This window comes from Hemitrygon akajei, chromosome 17, assembly GCF_048418815.1.
Source record: "Hemitrygon akajei chromosome 17, sHemAka1.3, whole genome shotgun sequence".
NCBI lineage: Eukaryota > Metazoa > Chordata > Chondrichthyes > Myliobatiformes > Dasyatidae > Hemitrygon > Hemitrygon akajei.
The window spans coordinates 69,380,565-69,407,863 of NC_133140.1; the positions used below are offsets into that span (position 1 = coordinate 69,380,565).

Genomic DNA, 27,299 nt, shown 5'->3' on the forward strand with positions numbered 1-27,299 from the left:
CATTACAGGAAGGATGTGGCAGCTTTGGAAAGGGTACAGAAAGTATTTAGCAGGATGTTGCCTTGTTTAGAGGGAATAAGTTGTAGGGAGAGTCTGCACCAACTTGGATTGTTTTCTCAAGAACGGTAGAGGTTAAGGAGAGACCTGATGAAATTTATAAAAGTATGGGATCATAGATAGGTTAGACAGCATCTTTTCCATGGAGTAGAAATGTCAAATATTAGAGAATATGCATTTAAGGCGATGGGGGAGATGTTTCAGGGAGATTTACAGAGCAAGTTTTTTTTTTAACACAGATAGCAGTAGCAGCCTGGAACAGACTGTTAGACACAGTGGTGGAAGCAGATGCAATAATGGCAGTTAGCAGGATTTTAGAATATTCAGGGAATGAAGGGCAATGGATCATGCGTCAACAAAAGAAATTCAGATTAATTTTGGGGTCACGTTCAGCACAATGATCATGGTGTGAAGAGTTGGTTTTGATGTTCCACTGTTCTATATTCTATATGTTCTAAGTTTGATGTTGCAGGGATAAAAAGGGTCACAGCAGTACATCAGTGGAAGACTGGAATCTAGTAAAGATTGAATGACACTTGTGGTGGTGGTGGTACAGATAGGTCAAGAGGACATGTAGATAGGAAGACACACTACATGAAATAAAATTAGGAAGAGATACTACATGAAATACTATCAGAAATACTGCAAAAGGAGAAAGAAATAGAAAAAGAATCAAATGATGAAAATGTGAGGTACAAGACTAGAATGGCTGGTAACCTGAATTTGATGCGTGGCCAAAAAACAATTATATTAAGATCATGCCCTCTCCTGACCATTTTCTGTGAGCTTGCTGGCCTTGAACTCCTGCTTATTCAATGTTCTTTCCCTGTTTTCAAATTCCACCACTGTATCATGGAAGCCATGGCGTGGTGATCTATCACCGGCTTATAACACTTTGAGATAACCTCTTGATTATTACAGAGAGAGAAAAAATGTTTTAAAAATCCCTTGGTGGTTTTCCCTTGGCAAATGTTCTATAAACATGAAGGTGAAAGACATATTCAACCGGTCAGCTAATATCTGTGGAACGAGAAAGAGAGCTAACTTTTCAGGTGGATATGCTTTGAACAAAGCCAAGCTGCAGAATTCCCTTTGGAATCCCTCTCCACTTCTTAAGCTTTCTTTCTTCCTTCAGAATGCTTATTAAAATCTGCCTCATTGATGAACTTCTGGATAATTGTCTGAGCTTGGTGTATATTTTTATTTATAAATATTTCTCTGAAGCTTCTTGGTATGCATTGCAACATGAAAGGCGCTTAAAAAATGGAAATTGTTATTTTTTTGCGTGAGGTATTGCAACTCTCAGTTCAGCTAGTGGCTTAATCTAGGGGAAGACAGCCCCCGGCCCGGCCAAGCTTAAGAAATCTCATTTGGGTGGATGCTGCGCAATATGTCCCTTGTTACAAGTCAGTACCATGAAATAACAAACAGTACAGAATAAGTGATTAAGCAATTGAGCTTTATAATTCTTAATTTGACTATATGGTTGGTAAAGAAACAAAAAAAAGGAAAGGGCTCATTCTCATGAAAAAGTCTAATGCGCAACGTTGGAGCTCGCTGATAAGGCCATTTGTCTAGCATCAGCTTCCTCCAGTCGTCGCTGACCTTTGGACCCTCACTCTAAGTCCACTCCATCCGGCGGTCTACCAACTCTCTCCATTTGCGTCTCCTCTCCACATCACTCCCTTGCAAAAAAATCGCAAAACCCCTCTCCCAGATACACAACAACATCCCGCTCAATGGCTAACATGCCCCGTTATCTCTAGTCATAACCCAAACATTGCTGCTACAGAGAAGCCATTACCTTAGCAGTGGAACATTACAGAGAGGCCATTAGATCAGCAGTGAAACCTTATAGCGTGTTACAGTATGCTAACCGTATTGGGATTTAACCTCCTAGTAGTAATGTAGTAAGGTTAAGGCATAAATTTGCTTTAGGGTATCTTATCTGGTTTATGTTGGAAACTTGTTGGTATATTGAATGAACTGAACAAATTCTGAATGGAATTCCTCAAATTTTATCAATGTTACATAATGGATTAAGGGACATGCGTATTAACTAACATTCATTCTTTCTCTTTTCCATTAACACTTCTATCAAGCCCTAGCTAAAAATTGCTAAATTTGACTTTCACAGCTATATAGAAATGCTATGCCTTATATTTCATCTGGGTAGCTTCCAACCTGATGGCATGAATATTGATTTCTCCTTCGAGTAAAAAATCCCTCTCCCTCCCCTCTTCTTCTATTCCCCACTCTGGCCCCTTACCTCTTCTCACCTGCATATCACCCTTCCTGGGTCCCCTCCTCCTTCTCCGGATAAAATGCGTGTGAAGCAGCAAATATGTGTGAGGATTGGAAACGTGCTTGTCTTTCTGTTGTCTTGTTTTGCTCTTTTGGTGTTTTTGTTGCCCGTGTTGTTCTGAGCAACATTATGGGTATACTAAGTAGTAACCATAACATGTGAGGACATTTGTGGGCTGCACCCAGCATATCATCGTTTACACAAACTATAAATTTCACTGTATGTTTCAATGTACATATGATAAAGAAATAAGGTGCTCTGCAAAATTCTGAGACACATATACACATATAGCTCGGGTGCCTAAGACTGTTGAACAATACTGTAGTAATTTTATGTATTGCACTGTAATGCTAACTGTTCTTGCTCTATCCTTTGTACTACCTTGATGTACACATGTTTGGAATGATCTGCTTGTTTGGTCTGCAAGTCAAAGCTTTCCCCTCTATCTCTGTGCTTGTGATAATAATAAACCAATTACAAATTACTTGCCAGCCCAATCCAGAGGTCATTGAAAAATCAACCATATATAGATCAGGAAAGAACATTCAGTTTTCTCCTCTGAAGGAAGTGTTTGTAAGAGATGGCACAAGAGGTTCCTCTGGTTTATGGTCACTATTGCTGAGATGAGGTCCTGGAACTGGCTCCTCCACATCAGTGTAGCCTGACGTAGATTGGGGGATCACTTCATCGAGCGCCGTGAACGGTGATAGTTCCCAGAAGCCGCCCATTTCAACTGGGCCCCCCAGTCCCATTCCGACATGTCAGTCCATGCCCTCCTCTACTGCCACCATGAGGTCACTCTCAGGTTGGAAGAGCAACACCTCATATTTCTTGAGGGGACACTCCAACCAGACAGGATGGACATCAATTTCTCTAACGTTCAGTAATTTCTCCACACTCCACCCTTTTTTTTTCCATTCCATATTCTGGTTCTCCACTCACTCCTTCTCTTTTCCTCATCTCCCATCATCTCCCTCTGATAAGCCTCCTCCTTCCCTTTCTTCCATGGTCCACTGTCAACTCCTATTAGATTCCTTTTTCTTCAGCTCTCTTCCACCAATCACCATCCTGCTTCTTACTTCAACCCCCACCTCCACCTACCCACCCAGATTCAGTTTTCACCCATTGCTTGAACTTGTTCTCCTCCCTCCACCTTCTTATTTAGGCTTCTGTGCCCTTCCTTGCCTCTCCAAACAAAGAGCCTCAGCACAAAACGTCAATCGTTTATTCGACTCTATAGTTGGTGCCTGACTTGCTGAGTTCCTCCAGCACTTTGTATGTGCTGCTCACGATTTCCTGTATCTACAGAATCTCTTGTGTTTATAATACTAATTTTGGTATCATAAACACAAGCGATTCCTTAATGTTTCCTTAAGGTTTTCATAGCCAGGGTGATAGTGGGGATAAGCTCCCACAGGTTACTGGCACCTTAAAACCAGTCACTTCAGGCAGATGGGGTTCATCAGCTGTGGTTGGCAGCTCATCGAGGAGAAGGAAATCTCTGAACTCTAGTCTCCACTGCCTTGCGGTTATACCTACTCATGGGAAAGGCTCTGGATAAAATCTGGAACCGGAGTCCCTAAAACGGTCTTTCGTTGAGTTCAATGCTGACTGGGAACTCCTGTGATGCTGCAGGTGCCAAACTGTATCGGCCTCTGCCATTCCTTTGGATTCATCAGCTGTGAAGGGAAGTTGAGCTTGCTGCATGGGCAACAGCTTGCTCTCCATCTCATACTGCCCTGGCTTTTCTACTGCCTTGTGTATTACTCGAACAGCTAGGACAATCGACCCCAAACAATGGAGGATCTCATTTGTTTATAAGTTCAATTTATATAAATTCAAATCTTCCTGCTGAAGCAGCAGGATTGAACTCTTGTCACTAAAACACTGATAGAGGCCTCCAGGTCGCTGGTCCAACAACAAAATTCCTGTGCTGCTGGTACTGTTTGATGGAAATTCAAAACCAGGATGAGAATTTTAAATTGCAGTCCCTGTGGACCTGGGAAATGGTGAGATCCAACAAGCACATAGATGATATGCAAGCAGAACCATGTGTGAGACAAGACATCATAATGTTGGATGAGTTCAGGTTTATAAGCAGTGGGAGACTGGAAGTGAGCCAGAATTATATCAAAGTAGAGGAATTCACCACATTTGGAGAATCACTTGGAAATAGGTCTAAATGTATGACAATACAGGCAGGGGAATACCTGCTGTTACGGTTACATTAAAAAGACATTTGATTAGGTACTTGGATAGGAACAATTTCAGGGGATGGAGACCAAATGTGAGCACCTTGGTTTCTCATGGGCTGAAAGGCCTGTATAACTTTATGACTCTATGAATCTACTTTAAAGCTTCCTATTACCACTATAGCTGGAACATTCAGCTGCACAGTAGCACAGAAGTTAACAAAACACTGTTACAGTGCCAGTAACCGTGGTTCCCTTCCTGCCGCTGCCTGTAAAGAGTTAGTACATTCTCCTCATGACCGTGTGGATTTCCTCCAGGTGCTCTGGTTTCCTCCCACATTCCAAAGACATATGCGTTAATATATTATTTGGTCACATGGGTGTGGTTGGGCGGCGCGGGTTCGTTGGGCCGGAAAAGCCTGTTTCTGCACTGCATCTCTAAATGAAAGGAAAAGATAGCTAAGCATTTCTTCTGGTTCAATATCCCACTACTCTCCCACTCATCACTGCAATTGAAAAAGGGGAAAAAAGGGCAAATGAGAATAGATACTCAGTAGAATTTCCTGTCTGACTGCCTTGGGCAATCTTAATCAATCTAGAAGGCTACTTGGACTAAATGTTCCCCGTAAGGACACTAATCTGCATGTTACAGCATCCATGCTGTTGAGTTTCATCTAGAAGGCACAGAATGAGTTGAACCTCACCAATATGTTCCAGAAGCTCATAAGACACACAAAAAAAAATCATTTTCCTGTCTATTCTGGCTTTTACATAGATGAGACCCATGCTTCAGTTCCTTTGTGATCTGTTAAGCTAATATAATTCATGACTAGAATCCAGCTCCTTAACTATTTTGTAGATATCTATCTGGTCATCCCTACATAGTGCTCTTATTTTTACTGCCATGCTGTAGGTAATTTATTGTAGCAGTTCTGTGCTGATTTCAGCATGTTTGGGTTTGAGCTAAAAATAAAGGGTTGTGATGTTTATGCTTAGAAATGCAGTGTCATTCAATCAGTATAGTGGAACTGGGAGAAGGTTCGAGAAACTGCTGGGTGGAGAGGTTTTTTGTGATGGACACTGGTGTGGGTTGAGCTTTTTTTGCAGGAGCACTGAGAAGGCAAGAGGGAAGATGTCTGAGGATGTTGTCCCTATTGCACAAAGTGCATTGTGTAGATGAATGGCTTCAAGGAGGAAGGACCAATACTCCTGGGGGGAGAAGCCCATTTTTTGAGATGAATTTCAAGTGACATTCAGAAGGTGTGTGCTTACATGCCAAACGTGGGTCCAGCGCATCAGGTGAAGACAACCTCAGGATGAGCTCCAACTTATGTGCATATTTGGACTGGGTTAACTCTAATGGGCCCTTTCTATTTTTTTTTTTACTTTTTTTCTTTTCCTATAACTGTTCAATAAAGCTGAAATTTGTAAATATGCTTGCTTTATAATTGTATGCAGTGCACGATCTATTATTTCTTGCTAACAGGTAATTGCGAGTGGGCAGCATTTACACAGTATTTACTTATGTTGGGGTGTGGGTGGTCAAAACATCCCGATCTGTTGAGACCCAAGACATATCGACCCTAGACATAAGGAATTCGAGAAAGGTGGTTCTCTCAGCACTGAGTCCATTGGCTGAGAGGCTAAAAACCAGCTATGTTTCTGGAGATGCCCGGTAAAAAGGGGTTTCACCTAAATCTACATTGTTGAGGTTGAGAGGTGTATGGACTTAGAGCTTATCATCATAGCCAAAGTTCTTTAAGTTATATATTTTTGTACTCCTCTTGTAGTTCTTCTCTAGGCTTTCCCCAAGGTAATTTGTATTACCCAGCTTGTTGTGGGAATAAATAAGACATACAAATCATGATGTGCTCTGCTCAGGGATTATTCTGAAGTCTGCTGAATCCTTTTATTATTATAGCCCAATTGCTAGCTTTTAGATTGGGTAACATTTTGGAGTGGGAATTATGATAATCATGAAAAGCATTGTATAATTTCTATTCGCAAGCATGAGAAAATCTGCAGATGCTGGAAATTCAAGTAACACACACAAAATGCTGGTGGAACGCAGCAGGCCAGGCAGCATCTATAGGAAGAAGTACAGTCAACGTTTCGGGCCGAGACTCTTTGTCAAACAGAAGAAGGGTCTTGGCCCGAAACATCGACTGTACTTCTTCCTATAGATGCTGCCTGGCCTGGTGCGTTCCACCAGCATTTTGTGTATGTTGTTTAAATTTCTGTAGTCTGGCACCATTCGTGACAGGGCCCTACACAGGTTTAGCAACCAGTGTAGCACAAGCAACTCTCACCCAACATCTAAGAGAGTTCATGCTTATGCCATCCCTGCTTTGGATAATAAGTCTTCCACAGCGTAACTACATTTCAAGGATCCTCTGTGAATAACACCCCCTTTGAAAACCTTCCTTTTTCTTCTCCTGTGAGAAGCTCATCCTGATCTACACAGTCCTGATTAATTTTCCCAGGAACTGAACAATGCCAAGAGGAAGCTTTACAGGCTATCTTTGTCCAGATGCACTAGGAAAGGTATCTATATTTGAGCAGAGCTGAAGCTTTTGAAAATAAGGCTATCCACTAATAAGATTCCCCTTCTCTCACTCACTATCCCTCATTCTCATCTTTTCTGATTGAGAATCAAATGCCCTCTTCCTTTATAAAACTACTGAAATGGAAAAGCATCCCAAAATATGTAGAAGTGCAGCAATAGACAGAAGGGATAATCCTAGCATGTATGTAGTTTGTTGATACCTTGAAATAGCTCCCATAGGAGGTCCTTCACACCAACCGATATGTGATCATTTATGGGATGTTAAGGGGTGACAGAAGCTAGGCTATGGATCACCAATCTAACAAAGAGTGGCATTGGAAGAGTACTACAGAAATCATTGGGCACAATTTCAAATGTACTTCACTGGCTGCAAAACACATTGGCATATTGGTATGTTATTGATGGTGAAAATTCAATGCCACAAAGCACTGTCACTCTGAGCATTAACTCCCCCAAGAGTCCTGATCCACCTTACCTGCATGGTTATCATTCCTCTGATCCATTTTGTCTCCATCCTTTCAAACCCTGAAGCCCCCCATATCTGTTTCTGATCTTTGCATTTACCTGATTACCATCCTGATAAAGGCCAGATAAAGCCATTAGCTACCAGTCTGTCCTTTTCATTCACTCTCCACCATCGTGCTCCAGCATCTACCCAGATGGAAAGTTTTCATTTGCTGTGAAATACAACCATCCAGTTATACCGTGCCTTAGGACCTAATAAAACAATGGTCAGACAGCATGCTAATAATGGAATATCAGATTTTCTTGGCTTTTGTGGTGTAATTAAATCGCTCACTGGGGTATTTCAGAATGCAAAGGGTAGTTAAAAGCCCTCTGCATTCTGAAATGTGGATTGAGATATAAGCCAGAATTAATAAGGGCAGTGAATTTTCTTCCGAGAAGAACATCAGTAAAGTGATTGTATTTTCACAACGATCCACAAGATGCATGATCCCCATCACTCTGTAGACTAGACCAGCTTGTTAAGTCAAAAATTCAGATCAATATTCAAGTGATGGCTGAACTTACCACTTCGCATTCTTAGTACAAACTAATAGATATGTCTAGTAAATTAAAAACTTGCTGCAGCTTCTGACTATTTGTAGTGCCAGACACAAGGACAAATTGCAGCAGATGCTAAAACTCCAAAAATATACAATCAAAAAGTATTGAAAAATGCTCAACAGGTCAGAAAGCAGCAAATAAATAACCAGTGGTCCTGCAGAGAACTGCTGGACTGCTGCAGTGTGTTCTGAGCATCTGTTTCTGAGCTCTGGAATGTGATGGAGGTCAGGCATGCCCTCACTCCATCCCACGGATTACAAGTGTGTCCGGGGACATTCTGTTAAAGTCTGAGCAGAGATGCTGATATACTTAATATCAACTTCATTGGCACTTTAGGCACTGTCTGTTTCATTTGATTGGGAACTAGATACACTATGTGTCTGACTGTATTTTCTGTGATTTGCACCTTGCCCCCAGAGGAACACTGTTTCATTTAGCTGTATACATGTACATGGTTGAATGACAATTCAACTTGAACTCTGACATTCATAATAAAAGTACATGTCCTTTTGCTCTATTTTTAATTAATATCAATATATTAATTAACGTTACTTAAATGAATTTGTATTTATTTTAAAAATGTTAATAACTATGAAGACATACATTCAATGTTTTAGGGACAGCTTCATCCCCTCCACCCTCAGTGCTTGAGGAAGATGGTTGGTTTTACCGTTGAAATGTTGCCGGCTGTATCTGTATGTGACAATTAAGGCCAGAGGACGGTATGGATAGATTTGATAACCAGTCACAAAGCTTCCGTAGTCAGTTAACTTCTAGATGCCAAATAGAAGAGGGCACTTGCTTGCACATTTCTGCTTTAAATGGTTTGCAGGGTAATTTCTTTCTCACAGCATCAGTTGGGACAATAGTGCCAATCATTGCTGCAACAGTTCTCGGGGATTACAGTGACAGTGCAATTAAATTTGTACAGAATACGGGGTGCAATATGCTTTTCTGTGCCTGATTGTCTGCCTTCCAAAAAATAATGTTCATCTACCTCTCACAGGCTTAAATATTGTTCCAAGCAGATGTATTTACAGAACAATAGCTCAATGATAGATGAACGTTAAATTCCTGTCCTGTTTTGAAGCAAGTTCCCAGAGAAGGCTTTCTGAGAGTTTTTAAACAGGGTTTTATCTTCCCAAAACATCAGTGCTTTAAGCTGGTAATAATTTATCAAGTAAAAATTCTTTGAATAAAACAGCCAACCAAATTGGCCTCAAGTGAACCTCTTCTGTTCTTAATTTTGTTACATTGTGAGTGTAAGTGTGTTTAGAATGTTAAGTAGGAGTAGATAAGGCAAGACTGCCCTCTTTTATTCTGCCTGATGGTACTTGTGTCAATACAGTTCCTTTCTCTGGCCACGTCCAGTAACAGGACTGTATTCACAAAAGGATCAACTTTATTCTTAATACATATATTAGCAATTTGCCGTGGTGTGTTGGCATAACATGCAACAAAAAGAACAACAGTCACCAATTATAAAGAATAAAGAAATGTATAAAAATAAAGTTTGAAGTTGAAGTACAGACATGGAATAAAATGTGCATAAATACATAAATACCAGCATGTATTTGCAATGTAATTAGTGTTATAAAAAGTGGATTAAAAGTGATTTTTTCAGTGCAGTGCAGTGACTGAGGAAATAGTAGAGGGGTTGGGGATGGAGGAGATGACATCAACTGCAGAAAATATGTGGATCACGCACATTACCCTTAGGTTTTAAGTAGTCTTGCATTGAACAGAAAGGACTGAGAATCATATTTTGTTTTTTATACATATTGCAATATTTACTTATTCCTGGTGTGACTTCAGTGAAAACCCTAACCCTATTAGCCAAACAATACATTAATGACACTCCCCTGACAGCAAGTGGACATAACCTTTGCACCCCCTTATCTTGTTGATCCTAGGTCATGATCTGAGAATTTGTGTAATAGAGCGGGAATGTTGGATTATTGAGGAGTTAGATTTTCAACTCAATATGAAAAATGAGTAAGTTCTGAAATAGATTGCCTGTTTGCCATCCCTGTTGAATGGCTTTGGATAATTGTAATTCTATCTTTTGGATAGTTATAAAATAACTCAAGGCATTATGTTCAGAAGAACATGGAGTTCTCCCAAGGTCCTGACCAATAATTTTCATTCAAACAACAGCACCAAAATTAAATTTGACTCTCATTCACCCTTCTGTCTTTATGGGACTTCTCTGTGTGCAAATTATCTTCCCTGTTTTCTAACAGAATATAGATCGAATTTCTACTGTAACCTATTGTGTTTGAAGCATTTTGGGATATTCTGATAAGATGCTATTTAAAAGCAAGTTTAACTGTAACAGTGTGCTTTTCCAATTCTCCTACCAGTCAGTTTGTATAAATTAAAATGCCAATTTAGTGCAGTGTGTTTCCTGAACAAATATTCCACCATGGAGCCAAAAGCAGCATTTATCTACAAAGAATACAAATTTCTTGTTCACGTCAACTTAACTGGTTTTCGAATGCCATGCAAAAGCAAAACTCTGAGGCCCAGGCTGTTCTCTCAGCTGGCCACATTATTTCAGAGATGATTGGATGAATTATCCCCAATGTTCTGTTGAATAACTATCCTTCATTCAGTGTTAAAACAATTTAAATGCTTATTATTAAAAGATAGAACATAGAAGTGTACAGTACAGGTCACTTGGCCCATGATGTTGTACTAATCTCTAATCCTATACCATAACAAATCTAACCCTTCCCTCCTACATAGCCCATAATCCTCAATTTTTCTTTCATCCATGACTATCTAAGAGCCATTTAAATGTCTCTAATGAATCAGCCTCTACGACCTCCTCTGGCAGTACATTTCAGGTACTTGTCACTCACTGTGTAAAAAAAAAACTAACTCTGGCATCTCCCCAAAACTTTCCTCCACTCACCTTAAAAGGATGTCCTCTGGTTTTAGCCATTGCCACCCTGGAGAAGAAAGGTGCTGGCTATTTCCTCTATCCATGCCTCTTATGCATGTCTATCAAGTCACCTCCCATTCTCCTTCACTCCAAAGAGAACAGGTCATTGTACTTACACGTCTAATGTATTTCAATATTTGAAAGAAATTTTACGAATATCTTATTTCCAAATGAAATTTATAAATGATTTAACGTGAGTCAAAGCATGCTAACAATCTTTTAGGGGTGACATTACTTTGTCATGGCATTCTGTGCGATAATCACCTTAGCATAAATATCTTTTTAACATCAGTTTTTTATGACACCATATACGTGCACTACACATGTCCAGCAAGGCAGAAGTTAATTGCAACTCACTAATTGTTCACTAAGAGAAATACACTGTGCAAGGTGTGAAATGAAGCATCAATTACTGTGACCTCAATACCTTGCACAAATCATCTTCCACCATCTGTCTTCAATACTCAAGATAATGGAAACTGCATCAGTGCATCCTGAGCATTTAATAGCTCTGGGCCAGTACTTGCTGGTGTTCAGAAGAATGAGGGTGAATTTCACTGAAACCTTTTGAATATAGAATGGCCCAGATAGAGTGGACATGGTTCCTAAGGTGGGGGAGTCGAAGACTAGAGGACGCAATCTCAGATTAGAAGGTCGTCCATTTATAACAGAGATAAGGAGGAATTTCTTTAGCCTGTTGTTGGTGAATCTGTGGAATTCATTTGCAGAGATGGCTGTGCAGGCCAAGCTATTGGATATATTCAAAGTGGAGGTAGATAGTTTCTTAATTAGTAAAGGCTTCAAAAGTTACAGGGAGAAGACAGGAGAATTGGGTTGAGAAGGATAATAAATCAGCCTTGATAGAATGGCAGAGCAGACTCGATGGGCTGAATGGCCTAATTCTACTTCTATGTCTGGTGTTCTTATGGTCCTTTTTCTCCTTATTACATTCTCATACAAACTCATTCTGAGCTGCATTCTGGAATACTGCTCATCACCAAGCCTAATCTCACAAGGATGTAGGGCACCCATGGTAGTCAATTGGACCAATCATCTGGAGGTGCACAGACATACAGAACATGGTGTATTCCTTCCCTCACTATGCCATGACTGCCAGAAAGACAGCTCTTAATGTGCTGACTCACTTAGCAGGAATGGTGTTGCCCTATAATCTCTGTGTACCTTACCCTCTGGGAACTATGAAGCTGCCATTCCAACTCACAATACAATACTACTGTATTACTTTTAAAATAGGGTTAGCCAGACCAGAGCAATTTTGTGCTCATAGTTGGATGCCTTGGCATAGATTAGAAAATTTATCTCCCCATATTTTAGTAGGATTTTCGTCTCTCAAGCATTATGTTTTTCAAATGTTATTTGTGCCAAAACAACATGAATAGTAACAAATCAGAATCAGAATCAGGTTTAATATTACTGGCATCTGTCGTGAAATTTGTTGTCTTTTCCGTAGCAGTACTATGCAATACGTACTTGCTAATAATAGATAAAGTGTGAATTATGGTAAGTATGTATATTAAATATCATAATAAATACGTTGTGAAAAAATAGAAAAAGTAGTAGAGAGGTAGTTTATGGACTCAATGTCCATTCAGAAATCTGATGGCAGAGGGGAAGAAGGTGTTCCTGAATCATTAAGTCTGTGCCTTCTAGCTTCTGTACCTTCACACTCCTTCCTGATGGTAGCAATGAGAACAAGGCATGACCTGGGTGATGGGGGACCCTAATGATGAATGTCACTTTTCTGAGGCTTAGGGTCTGTCAAAGCTCCCCTATAGTGAGATTTCCAATCTCACTTGAGTGAAAGCTGATACATTTTTATTTAATTATGACATTTTTTCTGAACCCATGCTACTTAAAGGGCCAATACTCAAACTACACTGACCTCACTGAGATCTCTGACCTCTTACAATCTCTAGCACACCTCACAGTTTAATTACTTTTATGCCATTAAAGATTATTCCTAACCCTTAAGGAGAGAAGACCATCAATTTTTCCTTCATCCGCAGGAGTAATCAGTGTGTGTTTGGACATTTGCATGTGTTTCTCTAAAGTGCAATAGTTTGGATGCCATGTCCATGTGCTTACTGAGATTTACCAGGCAACTTGCTGCTAGAAGCATTGAGCTCTAGAACTGAAGAATCTCCATGGTCTCCATTTACAAAGGATATGGTCCTTGTAAGTGCTGTTCTTCACCTGTCAGTCCAAGTCCCTATGAATCTCTGGAAGCACGATTCTACCCTTTCCTTATCATTACAACATGAATTTGTTTATTGATAATATTCCCTTACCGATGAGTGTTATGTATACTGGTTCTCAGTCTTTAAGAGCTGACATTAAAAAGTCATCTACTGTGCCAAATGCAATAAATTAAAAGTAGTTTCATATTAAAAAAACCACAATTTTCAAAATGACAGTCAGTTTCAGCACGGCATTACACAACAAAATGCGTCAATACCACTTTCTGCAACTTTCACACACTGCAGTAAGGTGGAATACAGTGCTGTCTTACTGCCAAAAAATGTTGTGTTGCAATGTATATCTCATCTGTTGTCATATTCAGTTTTCCCACCACTGATATGAGATTCTCCACTTCATTCTGTTCTTTTAAAGTCATTGATATCATAAACATCAAACTCAAGCACAAGCCCACCCTATCCATGACAACCATCAAGTACACATTTCTGGGCGCTTGATAGAACATGCCAATATTTTCTGTTTTTATTTCATATTTCCAACATCTGTAGTATTTTTCTTCTATAGTATATTGCTTCTTCTGCAATTTGCCCTTGCTACTCTGCCAGTGGTATTATGGCATCTAAGAGCAAAAGATGGATGTCCTGGTGTCATGAATTGTGGAGGTCACTCTTGTACTGTAGTAATACAAAAAATTGTGTAATATCTCTGGATAAATAAATGGGGCAGCATCTACCGACAGCTAGTCACTAATTTCTCCAGTGCATTCAATGTTATCTTAAATGTTCCTTCCAGTAGCCACTGGGTGTAATGTCTGGAAGGAATTCTTTGTGGCAAGGGGCAGCATAGTAAGAGGCCCTACTGTGCAATAACATCACATTGGGATAATGAAGGACAAGGGAAAGAAAGGCCAAATTAAGAACTGGCCACCAAATGAAGAAAATTTATGACAATTGTCTGAGTTACATTCAGTCAGACTGCCTGAGAGTCTATGAAGTAAACACTTACTTTCTAAAGCACTCACTGACATGAGAAAGCAATTAATACATTTTTATAGATTGCATAATGGTTAATTTTTTTTTAAAGATAAAACAGGTTTTAACATTTTTAAACCAAAATATTTCCAAACATTTTAATCCGTTATAAATATTTTGAAGGTAATTCTAAATTAAAAATCCATTAAAGAATTTGAGTATGTCATTACAAAAGACTTATAAATGTGTACATTATACAATATGAATAACTTTTTACATTTAAAAAGATGCCAGTGGTATTTGCAAGAATACTCTTCAAATCAAGTTGAATGACTTGCTGCAATCGATTATATTAAAATTACAGTATCTTAACTCCACTTTGGTGGCTACTAGTTCACAGTTTAAAAGTAGCACAATGGATGTCTAAGTGAAGATATGGCAAGTTTTTCCTCCAGCTGACCTGGATTACATTAGGTTTAGAATGGGAGACTTAGAAATAAAGGGAAATGCCGTAAGTGCCAAAAGTGTAATAGTATTCCATTTCACTATTGAAACCTATGAAAGGTGTAACAGGCAGATGAAGTTGTTTAAATTTAGTAAACATTGGAAAGACATCAAAACTCTCCCACAATTCCCATCACCACCTTCACTCCTGTACTTTCACAATCCCCTCTCAACAAATATTTAAAAAATTTGGTCTCACTGTTTGCTAGAAAACTCAGCAAAGCAACAACTTCTGCAATGGCATGTTTGAAAAATTGTGTGTGTTTATTATTGAACTGAATTTTTGCAATAATTCCATTCAAAGTGTTTATTGAAGTGCATTAGTTTCATGTGGTCCATATCTCCATAATCCTACACAGATGGGACATTTTATTGACTGCACAGAACAGGAAAGCGTAGTGCGGCAAAATGAAATGGAGCTCTGTGGCAAAATAGGGTGTCTCTAACGTTACTGTGGAAATAACAGCTGGAGTGAAAAGAATTACAAGCGTCAATTCTTCAGCTTGTGGGCTGAAAATGGCACAAAAATAGTTCAAAGTTTCACCACCAATTAACACTAATTCACTATGCCTATCTTCTTCTGCATATGTTACTCCAGAATTAAGTAAATCATTACCTCTGAAGTATTGTTTTCTATGCATCGAATTTTAGCTGTGATTTTTGCCAGGATAATAGAAGCCAGAAATTTTTTGAAGTTAATCCTTAAAGTAACAACATGCATTTCAAATTCTGTCGGCTTCCTTATTTAAAACTAAAGCTCAGAAATTCAAAATCTTGAAATGGAACAATAAATTTAATTGGAAATTTAACATTGCATCCTCATTCATTTTTGCTCTATTAACTATTGCAGTCACTAGTCTTAATGGGAAATGTTAATGGGCCACATTCTGCTCTTTAAAGCAAATAGAAGAACTAACCTATAACCCAGCTCCATCTTGTCCTGACCCCCAATTGAATCTCCTGGGGGTTAGCATTATTTGGTATTCCATTAGGATTCTTACCATGGGGCAAGAGCTTCCCAGGATCTGCCTTCATATGTTTGTTGTGCTCCAATAGGACCAGAGGACACAGCCTCAGAATAGAGGAGTGTCCTTTTGGAATGGAGATGAGGAGGAATTTCTTTAGCCAGAGAGTGGTGAATCTGTGGAGTTCATTGCCACAGGTGGCTGTGGAGGCCAAGACTTTACATATATTTAAGGCTGTGGTTGATAGATTCTTGATTAGTCAGGTCTTGAAGGGATATGAAGAGAAAGAAGGAGATTGGGGCTGACAGGAAAAATGGATCAACGATGAAATGGAGGAGCAGACTCAATGGGCCAAATGGCCTAATCTGCTCCTATATCTTATCGTCCTATAGCCTTATGGGATCTAACTACTTACTTAAGAGTTAACAACAGACTTCCTAGAGAGTGAGCAACAATTATTACAACCATTCCACAGGATACACAGTAACAATGTGGTCGTGATATTTAGTCAAGGACTTGTATATAGTGATGTGCAGTGACAATCAGTGGATGAAAACTGTCAGGTCCAGGTAAAAACAGAGGGGGAACAATGCATCTTACTTCCAAGTTCTGTCTGACTTTCCTCTAATCAGAATTAGAATCAGGTTTATTATCACCAGTATGTGACGTGAAATTTGTTAACTTAGCAGCAGCAGTTCAATGCAATACATAATCTAGCAGAGAGAAGAAAAATAATAATACTGTAAATAAAATAAAAATAACAATAATAAATAAGCAAGTAAATCAATTACATATATTAAATAGATATTTTTAAAAATGTGCAGAAACAGAAATACTGTATATTAAAGAAATGTGAGGTAGTGTCCAAAGATTCAATGTCCATTTAGGAATCGGATGGCGGAGGGGAAGAAGCTGTTCCTGAATTGCTGAGTGGAATCCACCTGATTCCAGGCAGAGATGCATCTCAGTCAGAGTCTTGCTGTCTCTGACTGAGATCACTTGTGAAATTGCTTCTGTGAATGCAGAAAATATCATTGATGACTTGTTAATGTACTTGAACAGGAAGGAGAGAGAAAAAAGCAAAGCAACGCATTAATGAATCTTTATCATCTTTCACATTCAGAGTATCCTGCCCAATGGGTAAATCAGCTAATAAATAAATCATCTCTATCTAAACCTGCTGTAATCAATCAACGGTAGGTTTATAAAATTCTTTGAATTTTGCTTAGAATATTGCATTTAAAGACTTTGGCTGCCCAGATGGCAGAAAGACAGCATTCTAACGAGTGCCTGTGGCTTTTGGTTGACTGAATAAATACTCTGCTTTCCGATACACAATCATTTAGATCTGTGGGTATTGTCCTTGCTTTATTGGAGTCAGTTCAGTGGAAAATAGAAGATGCTTTTGAAACATACCTCATCTATCACCCCAGATGTGGTAAAACTGAGAGCAAGCATTTGATGGAGAATAGAAAGGGGCAGATTTCCAGAAGAGTAGCACAGCTGCTAAAACTCCATGCTGAACATCTTTGTGAAAATGGTCCTTTAACATCTGCTGGACGATGCTGAGGATGTTCTACGAGTCTGTGGTGGCCAGTGCTATCAAGTTTGCTGTTGTGTGCCGGGGCAACAGGCTGAGGGGAGCAGACACCAACAGAATCAACAAACACATTTGTAAGGCCAGTGATGTTGTGGGGATGGAACTGGACTCTCTGACGGTGGTGTCTGAAAAGAGGATGCTGTCCAAGTTGCATGCCATCTTGGACAATGTCTTCCATCCACTCCATAATGTACTGGTTAGGCACAGGAGTACATTCAGCTAGGGATTCATTCCACCGAGATGCAACACTGAGCGTCATAGGAAGTCATTCCTGCCTGTGACCATCAGACTTTACAACTCCTCCCTCAGAGTGTCAGACACCCTGAGCCAATAGGCTGGTCTTGGACTTATTTCCACTTGGCATAATTTACTTATTATTATTTAATTATTTATGGTTTTATATTGCTATATTTCTACACTATTCTTGGTTGGTGTGACTGTAACGAAACCCAATTTCCCTGGGGATCAATAAAGTATGTCTGTCTGTCAAAAATGAGCAAAGATATAATGTCAAAACTCATAGTTATGTTCTTCTCCTTTAATAGTTAGAAGCAATTTGAGGAAGTGAATGTGCCAGATGGACTCCCCTCATTCCCCAGTCTTTCTGTCAGCATTAATAAGCATTGCACAAGTGCAGATTTAGTACCATTGAAGGTGTTCTGCTGGGACTTCACCCAACATTGTGATCCACATCACAGCCTTCAGCATGTAACTTCTCCAACGGTGCTGTAGTAAACCTCTACACGTGTATGTTTCCATTTTTGCTTCACCCTAAGCAAAGCTGCATGACTAAAGGGGAAGTGTGGACAGTTGCAAGGACATCGCTGGTCTAGCCCTGGCACTGATTTTAACATTTATGATGAAAAACATTGAAGTGTACCACATATAGGGCACACACCAGTCCTCATAGAGAGATCAGAAGTGGCAAGAGTGAGCAATTTCAAGTTCCTGAGTGTCAATATCTCTGAGGATCTATCCTGAATTCAAAATTTTGATGCACCTACAAAGATAGTGGCAAGATTTCATTTATGAGTTTGAGAAGATTTGGTATGTCTGCAAAGACACTCACAAATATCTACAGAGGTACTGTGGCGAACACTCTGACTGGCTGCATCAGCGTCTGGTATGCAGGGGAGGGGACTACTGTACAGGATTGAAATAAAGCTGCAGTGGGTTGTGAACTTCGTCAGCTCCATTGTGGTCACTAGCCTCTGTAGTATCCAGGACATCTTCAAGGAGAAAAGCCTCAAAAAGGAGGCATCCATCATTATTGACCCCCATCACCCAGGTCGTGCCTTGTTCACATTGCTGCCATCAGGAAGGAGGTACAGAAGCCTGAAGGCAAACACTCAGCAATTCAGGAACAGCTTCTTTCCCACTGCCATCTGATTTCTGAATAGACATTGAGCCCATGAACACTACCTCACTACTTTTTAATTTCTATTTTCACACTATTTATTTAATTTAACTGTTTATATATATATAATCTATATATATTTAACCATATATATTTACTGTAATTCACATTTTTTAATTATTATGCATTCAGTCGTACTGCTGCAGCAAAGGCAACAAATTTCATGGCATACGCTGCTGATATTAAACCTGATTCTAATATAATGAGGAATCTTGAATTGTATCATTCTATATTTTCACAATCCTCTAACAAGTACTTTAGTTCATTGTTTGTACACAATATCTATGGTGATATTCAAATTCGGGACAAATGTACTTTATTACTATTCACTTTCATGATAAGGGTGTTTCCTGCAAGGAAAGAAGGAATTTCTTGCATTGCCGATTGAATGGTGGAATTCCTTCTTCTTCCTAAACATTGTGGACATGGTGGGAAGGTGACTCCTTCCATAGGGAGCTTCGGACTAATGACTGAGTATTGATGAAGGAATGGGCATCAAGACGGTGTGAGACTTCATGGGAAAATTGATGATGTCAATGTTGCCAAGCAACTGTTGTGTTTCTAGACATGTTAGTGCAACCTACAGTCATTTTTCTGGCACCCAGAAGAAAACAATAAATTGTCCTTTCTGAAAGCGATCTTGTTAAGTCAACAACTTTACCGCACTTTCCATTAAATATGTAGCTTAAGCTAAACAAGAAGTAGTTTTTTTAATATAATAAACTATACCCAGAATGTTGGCTGGAGGTAGAAGAGAAGGAATTAACATTTGCACCTATTGTTCAAACAATACATTTACACTGTAAAAACCTAATAAACACACATTAAGAAAGTTGTATAGGAGCCTTGTTAACTATCTCACTGAACAACTGAACGTGCCTTTTGTAAATTTTCTCTTGCCCCATGATGGTTAGGTCAGTCATTTATTGCAATGCTCCTTAAAAATAAAATTTGGCCTGAATTTGAAATTAAAGTGTAGAACTCTTTGATGCTGGCAGTAGAATGAATTTAAATGTTAAATACCATGTGGTGGGTTTTAATGGGCCTTACCTAGCCACATAAATTAAACTCTAGGAGGTCCAGGAGACTGAGAAACAAAACAAATCATGAATAGCAATAATGGAAATATCAATGTTCTCCTTTGCCCTAGTTACATCAAGAAACCGTCTTTTTAGAATTCTGTGTAATGGGTGGAAGAAATATATACTCAGTAACCACTTCATTAGATACCTTCTGCACCTAATGAATTGGCCACCGAGTGTATGCCCATGATCTTCCGCTGCTGTAGCCCTTTCATCTCAAGGTTTGACATGTTGTTCATTCAGAGATGCTCTTCTACACACTGTTGTTGTAACTGTTGTCTTTGAGGTACTGTTGCATTTCTGTCAGCTTTAAAAAGTCTGGCCATTCTCCTCCGACCTCTCTCATTATCAAGGCATTTCTGCCCACAGACCTGCCGCTCACTGGATGTTTTTATTTGCTTTTTGCCCCATTCTCTGTAAGCTCTGGACTGTTGTGTGTGAAATCCCAGGAGATCAGCAGTTTCTGAGAAACTCAAACCACCAACAATCATTCTACGGTCAAAGTCACTTAGGCCCCGCTTTTTCCTCATTCTGCGTTTGGTCTGAACAACAACTGAACCTCCTGACTACAAGTGCATGCTCTTATGCATTGAGTTGCTGCCACATGATTGGCTGCTTCGATAATTGTGTTGATGAGCAGGTGTAGAGGTGTACCTAATAAAGTGGCCACTGAGTGTATATCGTCCCAAGCTTGGATAGTGACAATCAGTTCAACGCCTTTTCAAATCATTGTCAGAATCCAAAGTTGACTTTAATCCAATAGAAAATGCTTCTGCAGGAGATCATCTGTCCTGCTAGAGAGTTAAGCAAATCTGCAAGTGAGCCCGAAGGCACTTAAACTGTCATGGGTGTTTTCTACTTTTTGACCTTGATGACTGCAATCTTGCAAATTCTACTGCTTTTCCAACTGAGAATAATTTCCAGGCACTTACCAGAGCACGGTGGGCTTTTTGACTCCTCACTTCTGCTGATAGATTTTTTGTTTTATGTCAAAACAACCTGTCAAGTTAAATATTGCCAGAGTCAGTGACAGAAAGCATGAGGCAACTGAAGTGTTGCAAGATAAAAAAGAAGGCACGACAAACACTCAGAAACAATGCTTATTTTCCGGAGTTTGTTTCAGGAATCCTGTCGGTGCTGCTCCAGGTTCTTTCTGGGAGTGTGGTCTTGCTTAATTTGGCACAATTGTGGAACAGATGGTAAATCACAGCAACACTGCCAATTAGCTATTGCGAAACATGCAAACCATGACCCAGTTTTTGAAGGTACTCAGTTTTTGAATCGAATCATAGAGTCATAGAACACCACAGCACAGAACCAGCCCTTCAGCCTGTCTAGTTCATGCTGAACTGTGATTGAATACCTGCAGAGACCTCACTGATGAATATGCTTTCAAATAAAGCCTGGATCATTTCATTTTTATCTATAACAGGTTATGAGCAATATCTACTAATTCATATTGTTCTGATGATTATATAAGAAAACATAATTTAAAGTGTATTTTCATTTTCAGTTATGTTGTGTCTGCGCACAACTACCATATAACCATATAACAATTACAGCACAGAAACAGGCCATCTCGGCCCTTCTAGTCCGTGCCGAACGCTTACTCTCACCTACCTGCACTCAGCCCATAACCCTCCATTCCTTTCCTGTCCATATACCTATCCAATTTTACTTGAAATTTAACTACATAAAGTTAACTACAATTTAACTACATTAAATAAAATCACGCTTGCAAGAGATGGCTTTTACTGGTGTATTCACATGGCAATGAGAGAGAGAGAGAGAGAGAGAGAGAGAGAGAACAATGTACATGTGCAGACAACAGATCAATACATAGTGCTGGGGAGGTGTCATTGCTCTAAAAGAAATAGATCGATACATATCAAGTTACACTATTCTTTATAGATAATTTTAATCACTATATAGCTTGATGCAAGATGGCACTCACTCTGTGAGTTTTTAAAAAAAAATTCTTAATCAAGTTAAATGTATTTTAATGTTTTAAAGTATGTTTTAAACAGATATTGTTTACCTTCATAGATTGATAGCTTATTCAGGTACACCAAGATCTTCTGAATTTATTTTCTGTGTATGGGCTGAAGCAGCAAGTGATCATGGTAGAATGAAATGTGATGGAGTGAATTATAGACATACAGGTTTGGGTATCTGTTAAGCACTTGATGTCCAGCATTGTTTCATGGAGAAGTGTTCATAGTTTAATTAAAGAAGAGTGTGGGAGAGCATTCTTAGTCCTCATTTAATTAAAACTTGATACATGTATTTTCAAGCATCCTGTCAACTTTTAATTGCTCCTACGTTATCAAATCCCTGAGACCAGTCACAAAAAGATTTAGCATTTTGTTTTCAGTAGTCCGACATTAGCCTGGTGTGCCCAAACGTCCCCCTGGGCAAGAGATTTTGATAAATTTAGTGCACTTCCCTATAAGTCCTTTCATTTATTATGTCATTCAGGCTACTCAAGGCAATATCTATAGCAACTTAGAAAGGACACATTGGAAGCACTGAGGTCCTGGTGGCTCTTATCAAGATGGATAGGGAAAGGATGTTCCCTCATGCTGGAGAAGTAGGAGTCAGTGTTTAAAAATAATGGTTTACCCATTGAAGATAGTGATGAAGTGAAATTTCTGCTGTCAGTGAGGTGCAAATCATTGAAGCCCAGTTTTTCAAAGGTTGGTGGAAGCTGACTCTTTAAAACTACTAAATAAGTAGTAGTAGTAGATACTTAATAAACAAACAGGAGAAACAGGGTGAAAAAGATACCACAAGTAGACATGAATATAGAGATGAGATTAAAGTTAGATCAACTATGATTTTGTAGAATATTGGAATAGGAGTAAGGGGATAAATAACCTACTCTTGTCTAACAGATATGTAATCAAAATGATACAATCAGATGCAATCTTTCTATTTCACCCATGTAACATTAGGGACCACCATGAGTGCTTAAGCAATTATTGCTGATTTGGCAATATTCAAGAAATGGATGTTTTCCGGAGTGTGCTATGAAATTCGATAGGTTAAAGGGTATCATGAGCCATAGGACATTAGGGTGGAAGTCAGGATCCTTGACAGATAGAGGAGCATAAGAAATGCAGAAGGTCTCAGGTAACCCCAGGGTTATGGAGAACATGTACAGTTTGCATACTCTATTTGGGAATAAAGGAGATACTGCTGTTGTCCTGAAGCACTGAGGATATGATGGGCTCTGGAAGAACCAAGGATCATTGACACGTGATCCAGAAGTAAGTGACAAGTGACTTTGAGAGAGAGAGTCAGTGTTCAAATGATTATAAAGGAGAATCTTAAGATTTGACCATTTGGTGTGAAATATCAAATACCTTTTCCCATGCTCCACTCTCATCTCCTATCAGATTCCTTCTTCTTTAGCCCTTTACTTCTTCCACCCATCACCTCCCAGCTTTTCATTTCATCACACCCCCCAAACAACCCACCTTTCCCCTCACCTGGTTTCACCTATCACCTGCCAGTTTGCACTCATTCCCCTCCTTCCACCTACTTCTCCCTTCCTTTCCAGTTAGAGTCTCAGCCTGAAACACCATCTGTTTATTCCTTTGGTTGCAGATACCACCTGACCTGCTGAGTTCCTCCAGTATTTTGTGTTACGAACCCCGTAACTGGGTCACTTACCAGCAAAGATAGAAAGGTCCTTTGAAGTCTGATGGTACTATTTTTAACAGTATTTATTAGTAAAAATACACAAAAATAATATCAATGCAAACATGCAGATAATATACGTCGTCAATACTAAATCTAAAAGTGCGGGTATAATAATAATCAATAAGAAATACGCTCTATCGTTGTCTAGGGGATAATGTATTGTCCGATGGAAATATAAAAGTCACTTAGTTCATGCAGGCTGCAGCCTTTGTTGGAGAGAGAGAGATTTTGAGAAACTTGCCAGCTTTCCTTTTATGATTTCGATCCGTCAGAGTCTCGTTGGGGTGGCCGTTCACTTGTGGCCTCTCCTTTAGCTAAGCCATTCTTCCGTGATGAGCACGCTACCCTGGCAAGGGAGGATGCACACTGGCCCTCACCAGCGTTCACTATAAAACGCTGTCACTGGCTTTCTAGCGTTTCTCCTGGTGCATCTAAAGGGGTTGTTCCCCAGATCCTCTTTCATCCTTACTCACGGAGTCTCAGATGTCAATCAGGTTGGAATGATGCAATCCCTCAACCAGCCCACTCTGGTCGTCCCTTGAGGGCTTCAATGAATAGTACAGTACTCAATACACAATTCTGTCTCAAAGAAACAATGGCCGTTATCAGTGGCTTTGTTTCGCTGAGGCCAGGACACATTCCAAAACCTTCTGGATTCTCTCTCATTTCCTGGGTCCCAGACCCGAATTAATAGCGATCTTGTGATTCTCAAAAAGGAGGGGGCGACTTTGTACCCTTCGGCCCCTCAGAGTTGTGGCACATTCGTAACACCCCCTTCCTTCAAAGATTTTTACCATCAGTAAAAATGAATTAATACAGTCTTACAGGATTTTAGAATCTAACACAATACAAAAGAGTTTTTTTTCTACAGAGTAATACAGTTATAAATTCAATTCAGCATCTAAACAGTTAACGATTACATTGTCACTTTCTTTAATATCTTAACATCTCATACCTTAATAAATTCTTGTAGCATCAGACTCCAATTTAATAACCACCTATTTTTTTTTCTTTTCCTTCAGCAAACAAAAACTAAAGAGTTGTGATCTTAGCTTACATGTATATTACAAAAGTTCATGCAAATACTAATCTTTGTTTTACTTTCAAACTTAACAGTCAATCTTCCATGGGGGTTGTCTTTATTATTCACATGCTTTGTCGAAATCCCTTAAAACCGGATCCTGTTATTTAAAATGGCATCCCGTCAACCCTCGCCCCTTTTCCAGTTAACTCCCACGTGGTTAACTTGTATACTAGTGTGGAATAGGCCTTTGCATGCTCCTTTCATAGGAGTTATTTTATCAACAATGTGTTCCGAACTTAGACCATTTTCCGAATTTCCACACAATTCTTTAATTTTAAGCAAGTTGCTAGTCTTCTCTTCAGGACCCTTCATGCTATTAGTTTTCAGTTTAAACTCTTGGTCCAAACAGCATTTCCAATTCTGCCTCTTCACAGCACTCTCTTGAATAACAATAGCGTGTGGGGCACCTTTACTTTCCAACTCAACCTGTAATTGATTCGCAGGCACCGCGTTACCAAGCCATTGTCTCTGTAGCCTGATTGCTGCTTCTGACATCAATCCAGACTTTAAATTTTCTTCATTCAAGTTAGGAACTACACTTTTCCCTTTTCCTTCAATAATAATATTCACCTCACCACCTTTTGTCTCCTCACTAACTTTTAACACACCTTCGAACACAAACAACTGGGAATTCTCACTACCCACTATTACCAAGGTTAACCCTTTCTTCACTGATCCAAGTCCATTTGACCCACAAGGACTGCATTCCTTTTCAACTGAATCAAATACCTCAGACTTCTCCTGAATTTCATTACTAGGTTCAGTACCACGTGTATCCACATCTTGAACACACTCAAATGGGACATCTGCCTCTTCCAGGCTTTCAATACCCGTACCCTTTTCAAATTCTAAATTCCCCTGATCCTCCCAGTTACTCTCTGGGCAACTCCCTTCTGGAGTAAACTCAACCCCGCGGGCTGAAACAACCTCATCTGCCAACCCAGCAGACGTCTTCAAGGTAGTGGCATCCTTTTCATCTAGGACTGCCCTCATTTAATTATCGGGAAGACCTTTAGAATTTTCAACTTCTTCCAACAGTTCTGCCAAACCAGACAGATCATCCATGTCCAACCCTGGACCTTTTAACAGCCTTATCTGTTTCTCATCTTTACTTTGTGCCTCTATAAATTTCCTCCTGGCTAAGGGCAGGACTACCTCCTCTCCCTTACTCTCGTTCACTTTCCTATTCTCCATTTTACCACCCTCTAACCCCTCTTGGTACAGGGTCAGTAAAAACGTCGTGGCCAAATCGATACTGGCCGGATTTAAACCGGTCTCTTTCTCAGCTGTCTTTCTCAACATGCTGCGAGTGATCACACATGCGGGATAGATCTTGGAATCTAGGGGCGGGTCCTCAACACTCACAGGCTGGCTCGGCAGCTCCATGGCCGACCAAACGTCACCACCAGCTAAATCGTTACCCAGAAGGACGTCTACATCAGTTCTCGGGAATTCTGATCGCACCCCTATTTCAACTGGTCCAGATACCAGCTCACAATTTATAATGATCCTATGCAAGGGCACCGCTTCTGTCCCTTTTCCTAGGCCTCTCAAAGCTACCTCTCCAGTCTTGCGACCAAAACTTAGTATCTTACTACTAATCAATGACAGTTCAGCTCCCGTGTCTCTCCAGATCCGCACTGGAACTGGTGTGTCTCCCTCTTTCACAGACACGGTTCCCTCGGAAATACATTTCTCAGACCTTTATCGTATTCTGTCTACCTGGGGCTCTCTCGTCGATTTACTGATCACCACAATACACCCTGTAGGGACTGCTGCTTGCCATTTTCCTGTCTCCTTCCTCAGAGCAAGGCACTTAGATGCAATATGACCCACCTTTCCACAGTTAAAACAGGTCAAGCCAGGACCTCTCCTGCTGTCTTGCCTTTCCTCCTCCTTAATTTTACCCCAAGCTCCCGGCGGGATCTCTGCCTCAGCCGATGGGCTTTCTCTACCATTCCCACGGTCTCTCTGGTAACTTTTATTCGAGGAAAACTTTGTCTTGTGGGTTAGGGCATATTCATCTGCGAACCTAGCAAATTCAGAGATGGACTTATTCGGCTTCTCATTCAAATACATCTGGATATCATCCGAAACACAACCTTTAAATTCCTCAATCAGAATTAACTCCCTGAGACACCAAAAATCTTCTTCTACTATTTCTGCTGCACACCAACGATCCAAGAGCACACCCTTCTCATAGGCAAACTCGGTATATGTCTGATTCCACCCTTTCTTTAAATTTCTGAACTTTTGTCTATAGGCTTCAGGTACCAATTCATAGGTCCGAAGAATGGCCTCCTTTACTTTCTCATAATTCTCAGACTCCTCCTCCATGGACAACGCCGCATATGCCCGTTGTGCCTTCCATTTTAACACACTTTGTAACAACGCCACCCACTGCTCTTTGGGCCACTTCTGACTCACTGCCACCTTTTCAAAATGCAAGAAATAACTATCAACATCCATCTCCTCGAACAGAGGTACTAACCTAAACTCCCGACTAACATTAAACCGCTCCTCTCGGTCTGACCCTTGAGCTCTTCGCTCTTGCCTTAACTTCTCCATGTCCAAGTCATGTTGCCTCTGTTTCTCCTTCTCCTCATACTCCCGCTCCTT

At 39.9% G+C, this 27,299-nt stretch overlaps 1 long non-coding RNA gene across 1 annotated transcript in view; it reads right to left on the reverse strand.

The window, feature by feature from the left end:
* LOC140741001 (uncharacterized) overlaps positions 1-20,878 on the reverse strand; it is a 51,897-nt gene extending 31,019 nt beyond the window's left edge. Inside the window, exon 1 of the long non-coding RNA XR_012101980.1 lies at positions 20,824-20,878. This is a non-coding gene — a long non-coding RNA (uncharacterized lncRNA). The remainder of the gene's footprint in view (positions 1-20,823) is intronic.
* Positions 20,879-27,299: the final 6,421 nt, after the last annotated feature.